Consider the following 16,531-nt stretch of genomic DNA (forward strand, 5'->3'; position numbering starts at 1 on the left):
GCCCGCAGCTCCCTTATACACAGTATGATGGGCCCGCAGCTCCCTTATACACAGTATGATGGGCCCGCAGCTCCCTTATACACAGTATGATGGGCCCGCAGCTCCCTTATACACAGTATGATGGGCCCGCAGCTCCCTTATACACAGTATGATGGGCCCACAGCTCCCTTATACACAGTATGATGGGCCCACAGCTCCCGTATACACAGTGTGATGGATCCGCAGCTCCTGTATACACAGTGTGATGGGCTCGCAGCTCCCTTATATACAGTATGATGGGCCCGCAGCTCCCTTATACACAGTATGATGGGCCCGCAGCTCCCTTATACACAGTATGATGGGCTCGCAGCTCCCTTATATACAGTATGATGGGCCCGCAGCTCCCTTATACACAGTATGATGGGCCCGCAGCTCCCTTATACACAGTATGATGGGCCCGCAGCTCCCTTATACACAGTATGATGGGCCCGCAGCTCCCTTATACACAGTATGATTGGCCTGCAGCTCCCTTATACACAGTATGATGGACCCAGGTGGTACGTATCAAAAGCCCCCTACCCCCCCATCTCCAGCCCCTCCAGACAGCAAATATTACCTGATGGAGTACATATAATATCAGAACAAAACATTATAATATTCAGCCCCCAGTGACCTGTCCCCCCTCCCCCACTTCAGCCCCAATGCCCCCATCATCTCACATCCACCCCTCAGTGCCCTGTCCCACCTCACCCACCTTCTGCCCTCACAACACCCCCATGGTCTCACATTTACCCCCCAGTGCCCTGTCCCCCCTCACTCACTTTCAGCCCCCACAATACCCCAACGGTCTCAGTGACATACCTGAATTTAATAAACCTAATAAGTTCCATCCCCAGCACTTACTGATAAGGTTTGCACTGCAGGCAGGACCAGGAAGTGTCAGTGAAATGCAAGATGTGGGCACTAGGACCCAGTGTGCCTGAGCCAATCCCAGCGTGCACAGAGTGAGGAAAACTGCAGCCAGGAAAAGCTTCATGATCAGGTCAGACGGGCGAAACCATTCACTGCAGGGGGGAGACTACAGCCGGCCACAGTGCTAGCAGCGTGCAGACATCAGAAGGGAGCAGACATTTACACTGCTCTCTGCTCTGCTCCTATGCGGTGCTCTGCCCTGGCTCCCAGTGGGCCCCTTCATGTGACAGGGCCCGGGGCGATGGCCCCCTCTGCCCCCCCAGTAGCTACGCTACTGCATTGGAGTCTCAGTCTGGAAGGTGAGCGCCGAACTCTCGCTTTTGCATAGCGCCGGGCGCTCAGAAGAGAGGAACGTGAATTGCGGCGGGGGCCGGGTAAAAGGCCTCCGGGGGCCGGATGCGGCCCGTAGTTTGGGGACCCCTGAGATATATATATATATATATATACACACACACACACACACACCGTATATATTCGATCAGTGCTTATTGGGGCAAAAATCTTGGACGCTGGTTTTTGTTTTTTTTAGGCATCTTTGAAGTCGATCATCTCAATTTCTTCTCGAAAACAAAAAGGCTTAGAAAACCTCTATTTCTCTGGGAAATCCACTTTGCTGCTCATATGAAAAGGTGTTTTTTTTTCTGAAGACATACATATGGTAGCGTTTTCCTTTTTGGTTTTGGGTTCATAGATTGCAGTCCCAAAACTAAGTCTCCAGGAGCAGGCTCCGCTTGGGATGAAGGTGGGAGGAAAAAAAACACAGAATTGCCCAATTCAGACTGAAATGAAGACACAAACTTACAAGGAGGCAATAAGAAGATGTCAAGTTTCTTTCTTATGGATGAGAGCTAGTTTTTCTTTTTTGCTCTCCACATGGAGAACTTGTGTCCTACGGGGCCCTTCTGAGAACGAGCTAAGAAAGCGCTGGAGAATTATCTTATTGTCCTTGTAGCAGAATGTTCCCGCACCATAATGAGCACAAGCTGACCGCTATAATGTAAGTGGGTGGTTTACTGCCATTACTGCACCTAAATCATGTCCCCGGCACAAGATTACTGAGCTGCGAGTTATGGGAAGTAGAAGACATTGTGAGGAGAGAAAAGCTCGCAGTGAGTAGAAATGATGGGCAATACGAGGAAACCGGCACTTTGAGGTCGGATATGAAAGCACGGGTCACCCTAAACTCTGCTGACCCGAGAATACAAGAGCTACAGAACAACCAAAATTCTCAGTGAGAAGAAAATGGACAAAAAGGCCCCCGATGCTTAAGACCTAAAAGGAGCGCGATACCTTTTCTAAAAATACAGTTGTAGTTCATGACATAAGAAAATGCGCTTTATGAAAAGACGAACCACCGCAACTTGATGTCTAATCTTTACAGTACTGGACTCCGCCATCCACATGAAATCTGGCCTCAGCCCAGCGTGTGTGTGCTCATTAATAATACAATTTCATAGTGTATTACAGAGAAGTAGCGCAGCCCAAGAGAAGTCTTGGAGATGGGAGGTTCGGATAATTAAGGACGTTAGTCTTCGGTCATTAGTGGAACAAATGACACGGGCAAGGTGATAGAGGAGAGCGAGGATGTTGGGTGGTGCTGAACTGTGGAGAGCTTTGTGGGCTAAAGAGAAGTTTATACTGGACTCTGTAGGAGATAAGTGTTGTGAATTCCGCTCTTGGGCTCCCTCCGGTGGTTGTAAGTAGCACTTTTGTGAATTCTGCTCTTGGGCTCCCTCCTGTGGTTTTGAGTGGTATAGCTGCTTCTTGGATTTAGCATCAGCAGCTGCTTCCACTGATCGTCTTTCTGGCTCGGCAATTTTAGTCTGGCCTTATCCCTCAATCAATGCCAGTTGTCAATTGTTCCTTGTCATGGTTCCCAATGGCAAGGGAACGTAAGAAACATATAAATAACGAACGAGCTCTCGGGTGATGGAAACTCGAGTTGACCGTGAGCTAAATCTACCACACAACTAATAGTTGCCAGGGAGCATACCTACGGCTTCCTAAATGCCACGCGCCAGCCGGAGGACTAACTAAGCCTGGTAGAGGAAGAAACAGACCTGGCTTACCTCTAGGGAAATACCCCAAAAGATGATAGCAGCCCCCCACATGTAATAACGGTGAAATAAGAGGAAAAGACATACACAGTATGAAAGTAGATTTAGCAAAGAGAGGTCCACTTACTAGATAGCAGAAGGATACAAAAGAGGACTTCACGGTCAACTGAAAACCCTTTCAAAAAACCATCCTGAAATTACTTTAAGACTCCTGTGTCAACTCATGACACAGGAGTGGCAATTTCAGCCCGCAAGAGCTTCCAGCTACAGAGAATAACAAAAACTGCAAACTGGACAAAAGATACAAAACAAAAGGACAAAGTCCACTTAGCTGATCAGCAGACTAGTAGCAGGAACATGCAACCGAAGGCTCTGGTTACAATGATGACCGGCAAGGAAGTGACTGGAGAGCAAGGCTAAATAGGAAACTCCCAAACGCTGATGGAAGCAGGTGAACAGAAGCAGCAAAGTGCAAACAAGTCACCAGTACCACCAGCAACCACCAGGGGAGCCCAAAAAGCGGATACACAACAGTACCCTCCCCTTAAGGAGGGGGCACCGAACCCTCACAAGAACCGCCAGGGCGATCTGGATGAGCCCTATGAAAGGCACGAACCAAATCCGAGGCATGAACATCAGAGGCAGTTACCCAAGAATTATCTTCCTGACCATAGCCCTTCCATTTAACCAGATATTGAAGTCTCCGTCTGGAAATACGGGAGTCCAAGATCTTTTCTACCACATACTCCAATTCACCCTCCACCAGCACAGGAGCAGGAGGTTCAGTAGAAGGAACCACCGGTACCTCATATCTCCGCAACAGCGACCGATGGAACACATTATGGATAGCGAAAGATGCCGGGAGGTCCAAACGAAAGGAGACAGGGTTAAGAATCTCCAAAATCCTATAAGGACCGATGAACCGAGGCTTAAATTTAGGAGAAGAAACCCTCATAGGGACAAAACGGGAAGACAACCACACCAAGTCCCCAACACGAAGGTGGGGGCCAACACGACGACGGCGGTTAGCAAACTGCTGAGTCCTCTCCTGGGACAATTCCAAATTATCCACCACTTGTCCCCAAATCTGATGCAACCGATCCACTACCGCATCCACTCCAGGACAATCCGAAGATTCAACCTGACCAGATGAAAAACGCGGATGAAACCCTGAATTGCAAAAGAAAGGAGAAACCAAAGTGGCAGAACTAGCCCGATTATTAAGAGCAAACTCCGCCAACGGCAGAAAGGCAACCCAATCATCCTGATCCGCAGACACAAAACACCTCAAATAAGTCTCCAAAGTTTGATTAGTTCGTTCCGTCTGGCCATTGGTCTGAGGATGGAATGCAGACGAAAAAGACAAATCAATGCCCAACCTGGCACAGACTGCCCGCCAAAATCTAGACACGAACTGGGTACCCCTGTCAGAAACGATGTTTTCCGGAATACCATGCAGGCGAACCACATTTTGAAAAAACAGAGGGACCAACTCAGATGAGGAAGGCAACTTAGGCAATGGCACCAAATGAACCATTTTAGAAAAACGGTCACACACCACCCAGATGACAGACATCTTCTGAGAAACAGGGAGGTCCGAGATAAAGTCCATAGAGATGTGCGTCCAAGGCCTCTTCGGAATAGGCAAGGGCAACAACAACCCACTAGCCCTAGAACAACAAGGCTTGGCCCGAGCACACACATCGCAAGACTGCACAAAAACACGCACATCTCGAGACAGGGAAGGCCACCAGAAGGATCTAGCCACCAAATCTCTGGTGCCAAAAATTCCCGGATGACCTGCCAGAGTAGAAGAATGAACTTCCGAGATGACTCTAGTGGTCCACTCGTCAGGAACAAACAGTCTACCAGACGGACAAAGATCAGGTCTATCCGCCTGAAATTCTTGCAAAGCACGTCGCAAATCAGGAGAGACAGCAGACAAAACCACTCCATCCTTAAGGACACCAGCAGGTTCAGAATTCCCAGGAGAGTCAGGCTCAAAACTCCTAGAAAGAGCATCTGCCTTCACATTCCTAGAACCCGGTAAGTACGAGACCACAAAATTAAACCGGGAAAAGAACAACGACCAACGTGCCTGTCTAGGATTCAGGCGCCTGGCAGACTCCAAATAAATTAAATTCTTGTGATCAGTCAAAACTACCACCTGATGTTTGGCACCCTCAAGCCAATGACGCCACTCCTCAAATGCCCACTTCATGGCCAAAAGCTCCCGATTACCAACATCATAGTTTCGCTCGGCGGCCGAAAATTTTCGCGAAAAGAACGCACAAGGTCTCATCACTGAGCAGTCGGGACTTTTCTGCGACAAAACCGCCCCCGCTCCAATCTCGGAAGCATCGACCTCAACCTGAAAGGGAAGGGAAACATCAGGCTGGCGCAACACAGGGGCAGACAAAAAGCGGCGCTTAAGCTCCCGAAAGGCCTCCACGGCAGCAGGGGACCAATTGGCAACATCAGCACCCTTTTTAGTCAAATCCGTCAGAGGTTTAGCAACGCCAGAAAAACCAGCTATAAATCGACGATAAAAATTAGCAAAGCCCAAGAATTTCTGGAGACTCTTCAGAGAAGTAGGCTGCGTCCAGTCGTAAATAGCCCGAACCTTGACAGGGTCCATCTCAATAGAAGGGGAAAAAATGTACCCCAAAAAGGAAATTTTTTGAACCCCAAAAACACACTTTGAACCCTTTACACACAAAGAATTCTCCCGCAAAACCTGAAAAACCCTCCTGACCTGCTGAACATGAGACTCCCAGTCATCAGAAAAAATCAAAATATCATCCAAGTACACTATCATAAATGTATCCAAATATTCACGGAAAATATCATGCATTAAGGACTGAAAGACAGAAGGTGCATTAGAAAGGCCGAAAGGCATTACCAAATACTCAAAATGGCCCTCAGGCGTATTAAATGCGGTTTTCCACTCATCCCCCTGCTTAATTCGCACCAAATTATACGCCCCACGAAGATCAATCTTAGAGAACCACTTAGCCCCCCTTATGCGAGCAAACAAATCAGTCAGCAAAGGCAACGGATACTGATATTTGACTGTAATTTTATTCAGGAGTCGATAATCAATACAAGGCCTCAGAGAGCCATCCTTTTTAGAGACAAAGAAAAAACCGGCTCCTAAAGGTGATGAAGAAGGACGAATATGTCCCTTTTCCAGGGACTCCTTAATATACTCGCGCATAGCAGCATGCTCAGGTACAGACAGGTTAAACAAACGACCCTTTGGAAATTTACTGCCAGGAATCAGATCTATGGCGCAATCACAATCCCTGTGAGGAGGGAGTGAACCAATCTTAGGCTCTTCAAAAATATCACGATAATCAGACAAAAATGCCGGAATCTCAGATGGAATAGATGACGAAATGGGCACCATAGGAGTGTCCCCATGAGCCCCCCGACATCCCCAGCTTAACACAGACATAGCTTTCCAGTCAAGGACTGGGTTATGAGACTGTAACCATGGTAATCCAAGCACCAAAACATCATGTAAATTGTACAACACAAGGAAGCGAATCACCTCCTGATGGTCTGGAGTCATACGCATAGTCACTTGCGTCCAGAACTGTGGTTTATTACAAGCCAAAGGTGTAGAATCAATACCCTTCAGAGGTATAGGGACTTCCAGAGGCTCTAAATCAAACCCACAGCGCCTGGCAAAGGACCAGTCCATAAGACTCAGAGCGGCGCCAGAGTCCACATAGGCATCCACGGTAATAACTGATAATGAACAAATCAAGGTTACAGACAAAATAAATTTGGACTGTAAAGTGCCAATTGAAATAGACTTGTCAACCTTCCTAGTACATTTAGAGCAGGCCGATATAACATGAGCAGAATCACCACAATAGAAGCATAACCCATTTTTACGCCTATAATTCTGCCGCTCGCTTCTGGACATAATTCTGTCACATTGCATTTTCTCTGGCGTCTCTTCAGAAGATACCGCCAAATGGTGCACGGGTTTGCGCTCCCGCAAACGCCGATCAATCTGAATTGCCATTGTCATGGACTCATTCAGACCTGTAGGCGCAGGGAACCCGACCATAACATCTTTAACGGCATCAGAAAGGCCCTCTCTGAAATTTGCCGCTAAGGCGCACTCATTCCACTGAGTAAGCACAGACCATTTAAGGTACCGTCACACTAAACGATATCGCTAGCGATCCGTGACGTTGCAGCGTCCTGGCTAGCGATATCGTTTAGTGTGACAGGCAGCAGCGATCAGGATCCTGCTGTGATGTCGCTGAATAAAGTCCAGAACTTTATTTGGTCGTCCGATCGCCGTGTATCGTTGTGTTTGACACCAAAAGCAACGATACCAGCGATGTTTTACACTGGTAACCAGGGTAAACATCGGGTTACTAAGCGCAGGGCCGCGCTTAGTAACCCGATGTTTACCCTGGTTACCAGCGTAAAAGTAAAAAAAACAAACAGTACATACTCACCTGCGCGTCCCCCAGCGTCTGCTTCCTGCTCTGACTGAGATCCGGCCCTAAAGTGAAAGTGAAAGCACAGCGGTGACGTCACCGCTGTGCTGTAGGGCCGGAGCTCAGTCAGTGTCAGGAAGCAGATGCTGGGGGACCCGCAGGTGAGCATGTACTGTTTGTTTTTTTTACTTTTACGCTGGTAACCAGGGTAAACATCGGGTTACTAAGCGCGGCCCTGCGCTTAGCAACCCGATGTTTACCCTGGTTACCCGGGGACCTCGGCATCGTTGGTCGCTGGAGAGCGGTCTGTGTGACAGCTCTCCAGCGATCAAACAGCGACGCTGCAGCGATCAGCATCGTTGTCGCTATCGCTGCAGCGTCGCTTAATGTGACGGTACCTTTACAAAATTTTTGGCAGTATATCTCAGCTTCATCTTGCCCTTGAGATAGGGCTATCAAAGCTTTTTCAGCTTGAATCTCCAAATTAGGTTCCTCATAAAGCAACCCTAAAGCCAGGAAAAACGCATCCACATTGAGCAACGCAGGATCCCCTGGTGCCAATGAAAATGCCCAATTTTGAGGGTCACCTCGCAGCAAAGAAATTACAATCTTAACCTGCTGGACAGGATCTCCTGAGGAGTGAGGTCTGAGAGAAAGGAATAATTTACAATTATATTTGAAATTCAGAAACCGAGATCTATCTCCGGTAAACACCTCTGGTGTAGGGATTTTAGGTTCAGAAATAGGAGCATGTATAACAAAATCTTGTAAATTTTGAACCTTCGTAGCAAGATTATTTAAACCTGCAGCCAAACTCTGAGGATCCATCTTTAAACAGGTGAGCTCAGAGCCATTCAAGGATTATAAGGAGAGAAAGGCAAAGGCAGTAATTAGAGCTGAAATACAACTGATCCAACTATGGAGCAAGCATAGGGAAAAAGAAAAAAAAAAAAAAATTTACAGACTTCCTTTTTCTCTCCTTTCTTCTGCCAATAAGTTTAACACATGGCCGGTCATACGGTCATGGTTCCCAATGGCAAGGGAACGTAAGAAACATATAAATAACGAACGAGCTCTCGGGTGATGGAAACTCGAGTTGACCGTGAGCTAAATCTACCACACAACTAATAGTAGCCAGGGAGCATACCTACGGCTTCTTAAATGCCACGCGCCAGCCGGAGGACTAACTAAGCCTGGTAGAGGAAGAAACAGACCTGGCTTACCTCTAGGGAAATACCCCAAAAGATGATAGCAGCCCCCCACATGTAATAACGGTGAAATAAGAGGAAAAGACATACACAGTATGAAAGTAGATTTAGCAAAGAGAGGTCCACTTACTAGATAGCAGAAGGATACAAAAGAGGACTTCACGGTCAACTGAAAACCCTTTCAAAAAAACATCCTGAAATTACTTTAAGACTCCTGTGTCAACTCATGACACAGGAGTGGCAATTTCAGCCCGCAAGAGCTTCCAGCTACAGAGAATTACAAAAACTGCAAACTGGACAAAAGGTACAAAACAAAAGGACAAAGTCCACTTAGCTGATCAGCAGACTAGTAGCAGGAACATGCAACCGAAGGCTCTGGTTACAATGATGACCGGCAAGGAAATGACTGGAGAGCAAGGCTAAATAGGAAACTCCCAAACACTGATGGGAGCAGGTGAACAGAAGAAGCAAAGTGCAAACAAGTCACCAGTACCACCAGCAACCACCAGGGGAGCCCAAAAAGCGGATACACAACAGTTCCTGCTTGGAATCACTGCTCTTTTGGATTTCCCTGACACTCTGTCCAGTTCAGCAAAGATAAGTCCTTGCTTGTCCTTTTTCAGTCCACTTGTTGTGGACTTTATTGTTCAGCACATTTTATGTTTTGCTCATTTGTCCAGCTTATCAGTATGGATCTATTCAGCTAAGCTGGAAGCTCTGGGCTGCAGATTTTGCCCTCCACACCTTTAGTCAGGTGTGGAGATTTTTGCATATCTCTGCGGTGGACTTTTTCTAGTTTTTATTACTGACCGCACAGTGTTCTTTCCTGTACTATCTAGCTAGAAGTGGCCTCCTTTGCTAAATCTTGTTTCATACTACGCATGTCATTTCCTTCTCCTCTCACAGTCATTATTTGTGGGGGGCTGTCCTATCCTTTGGGGATTTTCTCTGAGGCAAGATAGCTTTCCTATTTCTACCTTTAGGGGTAGCTAGTTCTCCGGCTGTGACAGGAACATCCCACGGCTACTGCTAGTGTTGTGTTAAGATCAGGAACTGCGGTCTGTATAGTTACCACCTGCTCAGAGCTAGTCGCATGTCGCTCCTAAATTACCAGTCCATAACAGATGAGCAACCAGTGTAATGACTGACACAGGATGGAGGCATCGGTGTAGCTGCTGGACAGTAACATGATCCTGGCTGCTATATTCAAGATGGAATGGAGAGGCGAGAGTTTACTAAAGGCCCCGTCTCACATAGCGAGATCGCTAGCGAGATCGCTGCTGAGTCACAAGTTTTGTGACGCAACAGCGACCTCCATAGCGATCTCGCTATGTGTGACACGTACCAGCGATCAGGCCCCTGCTGCGAGATCGCTGGTCGTGTCGGAATGGCCTGGACCTTTTTTTGGTCGTTGAGGCCCCGCTGACATTGCTGAATCGGTGTGTGTGACACCGATCCAGCGATGTCTTCACTGGTAACCAGGGTAAACATCGGGTTACTAAGCGCAGGGCCGCGCTTAGTAACCCGATGTTTACCCTGGTTACCAAAAAAAACAAACACTACATACTCGCCTTTCGGTGTCCAGGTCCCTTGCCGTCTGCTTCCTGCTCTCACTGACTGCCGGCCGTACAGTGAGAAGTGAGAGCACAGCAGTGACGTCACCGCTGCGCTCTGCTCTCGCTGTACGGCGGCTCAGTCAGAGCAGGAAGCAGACGGCAAGGGACCTGGACACCGAAAGGCGAGTATGTAGTGTTTGTTTTTTTTGGTAACCAGGGTAAACATCGGGTTACTAAGCGCGGCCCTGCGCTTAGTAACCCGATGTTTACCCTGGTTACCGGGTGCTGCAGGGGGACTTCGGCATCGTTGAAGACAGTTTCAACGATGCCGAAGTCGTTCCCCTGATCGTTGGTCGCTGGAGAGAGCGGTCTGTGTGACAGCTCCCCAGCGACCACACAGCGACTTACCAACGATCACGGCCAGGTCGTATCGCTGGTCGTGATCGTTGGTAAATCGCTTAGTGAGACGGGGCCTTAAGAGGGAGACAGATAAGTAGAGAGTTGCAATAGTCCAGATAAGAATGAATAAGAGCGACAGCTTTTGTAGAGTCAAAAAGTAAAGGATGAATTCTAAAGAGGTTTTTAAAGTGCAGGTGACATAATCGAGTGATTAGATGTACAGGATGAATTAAAAGTGAGTCAAATATGACCCCGAGAGAGTGTTGTTGGGGAGTAATGGTAGAACCACACACAGAAAAGGCAATATTGGGGTTGGGAAAGTTAAGAGAAGAGGAAAACGCAAGTTCAGTCTTTAAAAGATTCAGTTTTAGATAGAGGGAGGATATGATAGAAACAGTATTATGACAATCACTGGTATCTGTAGTAATGCAGGGGTGATGCCAGGAGACATAGTGTATAGTGTATAGTTGGGTGTCATTCGCATATGGATGATACTGGAAACCAGATCTACTGATGGTTTCTCAAATAGGGGCAGTATATAAAAGGTGAAAAGGAGGTCCCAGGACCGAACCCTGAGGAACGCCGACAGTAAGGGGAAAAGGAGACAGCAAAAGATATACTGGAGGAGCGGTCTAAGAGGTAGGAGGAGAACCAGGAGAGAACGGTGTCCTTGAGGCCGATGGAGCGGAACATAGTGAGGAGGAGCTGGTGATCCAGTGTCGAATGCTACAGAGATCCAGGAGATCAGCAGAGACCATTAGATTTAGCTGTTGGTAGATCATTAGAGACTTTAGTGAGGGCAGTTTCTGTGGAGTGTAAAGAGCGAAAACCGGATTGTAGAGGGTCTAGGAGAGTTATCTGAGAGACAGCAGATAAGACAATGGACAAAACGTTCCAGAAATCTTGAGATGAAGGGGGGGGGATTAGAGACCGGATTATAGGTAGCAGCGCAGTTCTGGTCAAGTGATGGTTTTTAAGAAATGGTCAGTAGACAAATAACACCCCACCATATGTCCAATACCTATATTAAATTCCTCAAGTGTTCAGGAATAAACTTTAGGCACAATATCTGTTCCCATGGAACACGCCTAGGATTTTGGTATACAGTAGATAAGTACTAGGTTTATCTTTGCTTCAAAGCCCTGATCCTTATAGATCCATGTCCTGACGCTACAACAGGACAGGACCACAGAGGCCTCCCCCATGTTTAATATTTACATGCCGTGCCAATGGTAGGCACAACAGACACCACCTTGGCACGGCATGTAAATATTAAACATGGGGGCGTTTATGGGTCCATTTCCTTCGGCGTCATTGAGGCTGTCCTACCATCCCTCAGGCATGGAGATTGTGACAAGAAAAAAAAAATATTTGGGGATATTAAGGATTTGTTAGTCCCACCCTGTATAATGCCAAAACTTTACATGGACCCCGTATAATTGATCTATTGATCATCACACCTCTAATTATTTTTAGAGTTTTGTCAGTCTTTCAAATAATTATTAAAAGGTACATTTTAGGGGTCTATTTTTTTTCCACGATTATATGAATAATTGAGGCCCTGCTTTACATCACCATTTTGTGTTTTTGTTCTTCCCTAAATACTTCCCCACTCCTCATCACCAGCAGTCAGCCTTTCCATTACGCCTGCGTTGAAAAATAAATAAAATCAGAAGGGTAAACAGACCGGCAATGCAAATGCAGCAGAAGATCAACTGATCTTAGCAACATTTTCACAACACTCTGCAGTGGATCTCACAGAAGAGATTCCACAGTGGGAGGTCCACACCAGACATCCACACCAGACATGCCACGTGGGAGGCATTATAAGTGTACGACACACCGGGATGAAACCCAGTCTGCTTCTATAGCTACACAGCCCTACTGAACGGGTTCTCATTCACCACACAAAACAATATATAATAATATAGGAAAAGTATAAATGACAGCTTACCTCTTCAGCAAAGCTTAATGATCCTGGATCCTGCTCAGACGTCAAAGCAGCAGATTCAGAAACAACCAAAATAAGGGGTTGATTAAAAAAAATAAAAATCAGATTGTTGTCATTTCAGGTAGTTCAGCTAGAAGTGATCCAATACTGCGATCCTGGAAAAGAACCAACAACTCTAATAAGTACAACAGGTAGTATACAGTAACAAAATTTCCAGATTCATGTTTCGTGACTACCATCTGTCACAAACAGTACTTACTCCCATGTAAGACTAATATGAAAAATGAGGAGAACAAAAAAGGGAGTTTTTTATGAAAAGATTTTAAGAACAAACTTTATTGACCATATAAATAAGTAAAAACACACAAGCCACTGTCAGTAACAGTGCTTAAGAACATACAAAGTGCAAAAAGGACACCGGACGTGCTAGTCCACCGACCATGAGATGTGACCCTCAAAACAATTCCAAAACACTTCCGCCTGGTACACAATTGTGACCCCAAGGATTTTAGAGTAAGAGCTATTGACGTCATACATACAGGCATTAGGGGCGGAAATATAAAAAAACTACTAGCCCAACGAGAACTGAAGTGGATAGTGACCCTTGGGACAATGAAACCTGATGGGCTCAATGAATCACTGAATTTCGGGGTTTATTTATAGAGGCTCTTAGTGTAGGGTGATTTTGGCCGTACGCTATTGTCACTTTTTGTCCCTTTCCGCTCCAAAAAGAGATTTTTTTTTGGTCACTTTCTTCCCATGTTCTTTTCTTCTCTTTTAGTGTTTTTCTCCATCCCCCTCCCCCTTCCCCATTTTTTGGCATGTCCGTCCTTTTCTCCCTGTATTTTATTGTACATAATTTGTTTTTAATGCCTTTATATATGTTTTTTTGTTATGTGTCTTTTGTATTTAGGTGATTTTTGTACGTGTGCCCGGTCTACATGGCCTCATCCTCTTCTTTGGTCATACGAGAAATATATGTGCTTATGCGAATAAGATTCTATGGGGTGAAAAAAACGTGACAGACATAAAAATCAAGATAACCGGCTTCATGACAGACATGTGAAGACTCTATATGATTCCGGCAATTCCAACAAGGACTATATGGAAATTTGGTGTATATGCTGATTGCCCAGTAATATGAATGTGTTGGTATACACTGTCTTCATAATAGCGGTTATAGTAACTATTCAGTGTATCACGTTTATAGACACATCTGTTTAGATTTATAATATGCTATGCTTGTGATGTATGATTTTGTGTGTCACCTTAACATAGTATGGCCCCCTTTGCTTGTTTGTTATGTGGGGCTCAAATGGATTCTATGTTTTGTGACCCACCGTGTATTTGCACTTAGGACTCCTACGGGCTTGGTACTTGGTTATGCCCCTCTTTTGAATTGATTGGTGGGGCGTAGATAGATTCTACGTTCTGTACAGTTCCAGTACCGCCCCTGGTCCTGATTGGTGTGCGGCGCTTAGATAGAACTTACGTCGTGTTACACGCCTGCGCATTGGATCACTGTGGGCCTGTTTTCTTCTTCCCCCTTCTCGGTGGCATGCACTTTTGGTTCCGGCTGTGGTGCGTGTGCGCGCTCCAGTCTCGCGGCTCCGCTCTCCTCCCTCCGGCGATTTCCGGCGTTCGGTTCAGACGGGACCCATTGGTGCCCGTCTGGCCTTGGCGCTGGATAGGTCCGGGCGGGGGTGGGCGGACCCGGCGCGACGGTGTGCGCACGCGCCGCTCACACACAGCTGTGACGGCCATGTGACGTGGACGGTGATTGGGATATGGTATTTAAACACGGTATAGGCAACAGAACACATTCCCCTTGAGAAAGCACGGCGAATAGCGGCGAAACGCGCGTCGGGGTTTGTGCAATCGGTCCCCCAGACCCTCAGGTGAAGTATGCTGTACCCTTTTACCCCTCACAATTCTGACATTTGATATGGAGTACCAGGTTGGTCCTGGTCCCCTTCTCAGGGTGATCTCATAGCCATGCAGTAACCATCATTAGTTAACAGCGCCTTATTTTGGCACATGGCCGTAATTAATATAGCAATATGTACTTTTTGTTGGTTACATACAGGGCTCAACCCTTAGGGGATCTATGTCGTTAGGGTATATGGTTTAATATTATATACATGCTGCTTGCACCTTAAGTATACACTCAGTGGATTTACATTACATCTCATGGTCGGTGGACTAGCACGTCCGGTGTCCTTTTTGCACTTTGTATGTTCTTAAGCACTGTTACTTACTGACAGTGGCTTGTGTGTTTTTACTTATTTATATGGTCAATAAAGTTTGTTCTTAAAATCTTTTCATAAAAAACTCCCTTTTTTGTTCTCCTCATTTTTCATTCAAGGTAGTATACAGTGTATAACAAAATATGTAACACTATGTACGAGAATATAACTACTATAATACTGCTCCCTATGTACGAGAATATAACTACTATAATACTGCTCCCTATGTACAAGACTATAACTACTATAATACTGCTCCTATGTACAAGAATATAACTACTACTAGATGGCAGCCCGATTCTAAAGAATCGGGAGTCTAGAATCCATATATACTTTATTTATTCAAATGTAAGAATAATTTGGTTGGCGGGGCCCCACGGCCTCCGATTTGGTGGGTGGGGTCCCTCGGCCTCCGATTTGGTGGGCGGGGTCCCTCGGCCTCCGATTTGGTGGGCGGGGTCCCTCGGCCTCCGATTTGGTGGGCGGGGACCCTCGGCCTCCGATTTGGTGGGCGGGGACCCTCGGCCTCCGATTTGGTGGGCGGGGACCCTCGGCCTCCGATTTGGTGGGCGGGGACCCTCGGCCTCCGATTTGGTGGGCGGGGCCCCTCGGCCTCCGATTTGGTGTGTGCTCTGCCTGGGGCCCCTGTGCTCTGCCTGGGGCCCCTGTGCTCTGCCTGGGGCCCCTGTGCTCTGCCTGGGGCCCCTGTGCTCTGCCTGGGGCCCCTGTGCTCTGCCTGGGGCCCCTGTGCTCTGCCTGGGGCCCCTGTGCTCTGCCTGGGGCCCCTGTGCTCTGCCTGGGGCCCCTGTGCTCTGCCTGGGGCCCCTGTGCTCTGCCTGGGGCCCCTGTGCTCTGCCTGGGGCCCCTGTGCTCTGCCTGGGGCCCCTGTGCTCTGCCTGGGGCCCCTGTGCTCTGCCTGGGGCCCCCTGTGCTCTGCCTGGGGCCCCTGTGCTCTGCCTGGGGCCCCCTGTGCTCTGCCTGGGGCCCCATGTTCTCTGCCTGGGGCCCCTGTGCTCTGCCTGGGGCCCCATGTTCTGCCTGGGGCCCCTGTGCTCTGCCTGGGGCCAGTGCGCTCTGCCTGGGGCCCCATATGCTGCCTGGGGCCACTGTGCTCTGCCTGGGGCCCCATATGCTGCCTGGGGCCACTGTGCTCTGCTGGGGCCCCATATGCTGCCTGGGGCCCCTGTGCTCTGCCTGGGGCCCCATATGCTGCCTGGGGCCCCTGTGCTCTGCCTGGGACCACTGTGCTCTGCCTGGGTGTAGGACACTGGTGACGTCACTTATCTCCGGACATTAGCTCCGGACATTAGCTCCGGACAAAGCCACGGAAGTTGGCACAAATTGCAGGAAGTAGTATTCTAGGCAATTATATATTAGATAATACTGCCCCTATATACAAGAGTATAACTACTATAATACTGCCCCCTATGTACAAGAATATAACTACTATAACACTGCCCCTATGTACAAGAATATAACTACTATAATACTGCCCCTATGTAAAAGAATATAACTACTATAATACTGCCCCTATGTACAAGAATATAACTACTATAATACTGCTCCTATGTACAAGAATATAACTACTATAATACTGCTCCTATGTACAAGAATATAACTACTATAATACTGCTCCTATGTACAGGAATATAACTACTATAATACTGCCCCTATGTAAAAGAATATAACTACTATAATAC

At 47.3% G+C, this 16,531-nt stretch overlaps 1 protein-coding gene across 1 annotated transcript in view; it reads right to left on the minus strand.

Annotated features, from left to right (window-relative positions):
• The window catches only part of FAM168A (family with sequence similarity 168 member A), an 82,729-nt gene that overhangs the window by 37,866 nt on the left and 28,332 nt on the right, over window positions 1–16,531 (minus strand). The window contains exon 2 of the mRNA XM_077298759.1: window positions 12,589–12,740. The gene's annotated coding sequence lies outside the window, so the exon portion shown is untranslated. The remainder of the gene's footprint in view (window positions 1–12,588; window positions 12,741–16,531) is intronic.

Source organism: Ranitomeya variabilis, chromosome 3 (assembly GCF_051348905.1).
Source record: "Ranitomeya variabilis isolate aRanVar5 chromosome 3, aRanVar5.hap1, whole genome shotgun sequence".
NCBI classification, from domain to species: domain Eukaryota; kingdom Metazoa; phylum Chordata; class Amphibia; order Anura; family Dendrobatidae; genus Ranitomeya; species Ranitomeya variabilis.